This window comes from Lygodium microphyllum, chromosome 10 (genome assembly GCF_053477565.2).
Source record: "Lygodium microphyllum isolate KBCC chromosome 10, Lygodium_microphyllum_v1.1.10, whole genome shotgun sequence".
Taxonomy (NCBI): domain Eukaryota; kingdom Viridiplantae; phylum Streptophyta; class Polypodiopsida; order Schizaeales; family Lygodiaceae; genus Lygodium; species Lygodium microphyllum.
Window position 1 is genome coordinate 136,218,980 of NC_141144.1, and position 4,174 is coordinate 136,223,153.

General features: G+C 45.1%; 1 pseudogene; it reads left to right on the forward strand.

The window, feature by feature from the left end:
• Positions 1-587: 587 nt before the first annotated feature.
• Positions 588-3,454, forward strand: LOC148030598 (ras-related protein RABA1f-like; annotated as a pseudogene).
• Positions 3,455-4,174: the final 720 nt, after the last annotated feature.

Sequence of the window (4,174 nt, forward strand, 5' to 3'; positions counted from 1 at the left end):
GCAAAGTGGTGATGGTGGGCTAAGGTTAGGTAGAAGGAGTGGATTTGGGATCCGTATCCAACTCATCTAGTTTGTTGGGTAGAGGTGCAAGCTTGTAGAGCAAGAGTCCTGTAAGAGAGGGGGACTTAATAACAGGGAAATACTAGCTACACTGACTGGTATATAAGGTGAGAGAGACTTAATTTTTCATCATCAGATAATTAATACAAGTTTTCTTTCTCCTTCACCTTCCTCTCCAAGCTTCCATGTCTTCTCTCTCTTTCTTCCTATCTTTCTCTCTCCATTTCTAGTATTTCTCTCTCGTCTTACCTGTCTCTCTCTCTCTTCTACTCTTCTTCTTCTTCTTCTTCTTCTCTGCAGTCTTCTCTCTCTTCTCTCTCTCTCCCAGTCCCTCTCCTTGACAATTGGTATCAGAGCCTAGTTTTTAGGTCCTTCCTTTCTCTCTCCTTCCTTTAGATTTAGTTCATTTTTCAGTCTCAGGAAACCCTACTGTGCACAGGTACAGCATTGAAGAACCCCAGCAGCCAAGAAGTACTATACAGATGGCAGCTTTCTTGGAAGACACACATGAGCTGTAAGGGGCAGTGATGGAGTACTACATGGGGATGGCAGCTTTTTTGAAGACCATAGCAAAAAGCTTTACTACGCCTGCTGTCTATAGCCCAAAAGCAGTATTGTGTTTTGAAAATCAACGTTTCCTGGCCATAGATCTCTTATCAGTGCTCTAGCTCTCTCATGAGCAAACCAGCAGAATCTGCACTTCGAGGTTGGGGCAAATTCTATATATGATTGCAAAGGGAAGCCTCTACAACTTCGGGAGCAACTGAATACTCCCCATCCGGATAGTGCAAGTGCATAGTTGGTGCAGGTAGTCCGTCTTGGCCATCCGTTCAAAGCGGTGCTGATAGGCAATTCTGGTGTCGGTAAGTCCAACCTCCTCTCACACTTCACGCGCAACGAGTTCAGCCTCGAGTCCAAATCCACCATTGGTGTGGAGTTCGCCACACAAAGCACAAGCATTTTGATTCTCATCTGCCAAAACAACTAGAACTTCACAGTGCTCCTTTGGATTTACAGTCGCATCCTCAGAAAGGAAAGAAGGCGCCCTATGGAAGAATTGCATGAGCTTCTGAAAGGTGTCGGCAAGTCCAACCTCCTCTTGCGCTTCACGCGCAATGAGTTCAACCTCGAGTCCAAGTCCACCATTGGTGTGGAGTTCGCCACACAAAGCACAAGTATTTTGATTCTCATATGCCAAAACACCTACAACTTCATCGTGCTCCTCTGGATTTATAGTCCCATCTTCAGAAAGGAAAGAAGGTACCCTCTGGCAGAATTGCATGAGCTTCTAAAAGCTGGTCTTTGTCATCCCCAAGTAGTGAGGTACCAGGAAGTCCTAAGATGCCTGCAGAGGAAAGAGCATTATCATCACGTGAGACAATATCACAACCGAATGGTGAATCACTGCTTAGAGATGGAAGGCCTGTGGTAGAGTTATCCTATGTTAGATATGATCAATGCCCCACCCTCATTAGGTGTTACCAATGATCCATGGTGCTCAAAGTTGTAAGGCCCCCATTATGAGGAGAAGCCAAATGTGAGCCTGGACATTGGTTGAGTCCTGACTTGTATATCAGATGAGGTCTATGTGATCAGATGGCAAAAAGGTAACTGTTGTGGGTCTAATCTTTGGGTTAGACGGAGCGGTTAAGCTGGTAGCAACTCGAGGTGCATTGCATTGAGTTGCAGTGTAAGGGAGTTAAAAGGGGCCCCTATTGTGGGGTTCGGGGGCCGCGGAAGCGGCCCCTAGCTGGGGGGTCCGAGGGGGGCCAGCGGCCCCCCTGGTGGGGGTCCGGGGGCAGCACCCCCAGCCCGATGGTAAAGGGAATATTCCCTGGCCGACTAGTGGAGGCTCATATGGTAGGTTGGTCAATAGGCCGACCTAACGACCTTCACGGGCTATAAAAGCTAAACCCCTTCGCATCCATCTCTCACTCATCTTTCACCCAGTCAGAGTTGTTGTTCCAGCTGGCCTTAAGCTCTTCACCTATCTTTTGTCTAGATCGCCATCTAAGCTTCACACAGTGGAAGCGCACGGGTGGACAGAGCCATCTTTGTATCAGTTGTTTGGAGTTAAAGAATTTACTGATTCTCTTTTTATCTGTTGTGTACTCTCTATCTCTTTCTCAGATTATGTTCGCTACGCCGTGTAATATTTTACATCCTAGTGCCAGCATCGAGGATAAGATGGAGATCTGGAATTCTCATAAATTGAAGAAGGCTTCCCAATTTTCTTATGGATCCCTCCGCAAAGGAGTGGGGACATTCCGAACTTCTCGTGTGCAGAGGCTTCTTAACAGGAGGGCAAAGGTGCAGAAATCCATTGAAATGGCAAAGGCTTCCAGCTTTGTCTCAAAACCAGTAAGAGGGTCTGAATACAAAGATTGTGTTTGAAAAGGCAGCTAGGAAAGTGAAAAAAAAGCACAGCCTACTGGAGTTTTGAGAAGGCTTCCAAATACTGGTCACACAAAGGCGGATGCAAGCTCACCAGAGGTGCTTTTCTCTGTTGTGAGCCAGACAGAAACAATTGAGTTTCCTGTGTCTTTTCCATCTGATCTTGGGTAACTTGGCCGAGCCCTTGCAACACCCAGGTTCGTCTCGCAACATCCATGTCGACTCGAAGGTGCTCAAGGCTCAAATTTGGGACACGGCTGGCCGGGAAAGGTATAGAGCAATTACAAGTGCATATTATCGCGGTGCAGTTGGTGCACTTTTAGTTTATGATATTACAAGGCATGTTACTTTTGAAAACGTTGAGAGGTGGATGGAAGAACTAAGGGATCACAGAGACTCAAACATAGTGGTTATGGTTGTTGGAAACAAGTCAGATCCTCGGCACCTGAGAGCTGTGTCCATAGATGATGGCTAGGCATTCTCAGAAAGAGAGAATTTATACTTCATGGAAACATCTGCTTTGGAGTCAACAAATGTAGAGAATGCTTTTACTCAAATACTTACAAAAATCTATAGGGTTGTGAGCAAGAAGGCTGTTGATGTTGGAGAGGATCCTGCTCCTAGTCCTAGGCAAGGTGAATCGGTTAGTGTTCATAGTAATGATGCCACGGCAACAAAGAAAGTTGGGTGCTGTTCAATGTAGGAAGTTTATCACCTGTATTATTGGCCATCATTTTTGTTTTCTGATTGGAGTGGGACATATGGCAAAGAAATTTTACACCTTACCTTGCGTATTGATAGTTTACAAAGGAGGATCAGTGCTTCTGTATCACACTTTACTGGCTTGGCCGAGAATATGTTTGAGTTTGAAATGCTTGGAGGATTGGTTTTAGCTTTTCCAGTTATTCATTCTGGAGCTTGCTACAGCATTGGAAAGATCTTTAACTTCATAGAAGCAATACAAAGACAGGCACCACTGCATGAGGTGCATTGCCAATAGCTGTGCCTAGTTTAAACTAAGGAGGGTACTTCATTGATCCAACAAGAGGATAAGGAGGGGCATCCACGTTTGCTACTGTTGATCCATGCTGAGTGAGGAATGAGCAAGCTCTCCAGTGTTAAACAAAGGTAGTTGGCATTCACTCGCACTATGGCTCAAGGTCTCATCCAACTGAGCTGACTGCAGGGTATCACAACACGCATCGAATTTGTAAAATGTGCTCCTCTCCGACATCATTAGGCCTTGAGTTCAGCGAGGACATGCAAATGGTTGCACAATCATTTGCATCAATCGCCCATTTCAAGAAATTTTGAAGTGAGTTGTTTTGGAGGGGAGGATGAAAGCGACACTAGAGATCTATGGATGTTGGAAACTGAAGGTAAAGGCAAGGTTTGGATGAGGGACCATAAGATCTGGTTCCAACACATTGATACAGGAGTTCTCCTTCACAGTCATGAAAGGGTCTACACACGGATAGCAGTAGGAAAAAAGGAGGTATGTGGTCTCAAAAAAAAGAGAACAACTGAGAATATTTGGCTTGCAGCCGAAGGAGTTTATCTGTCTGCAAACAAAAAGGCTACAGTATAAAAAGGCCAATATGATTAACTAAAGTGGCTGATCATGGGAGATATAGCTTGGATAGTAACAAGAGCAAATACATTGAATCTTTAGTGATTGTGTTGCTCAGGCAAAAGAATTTTGTGAGCTCATTTTCCTGGC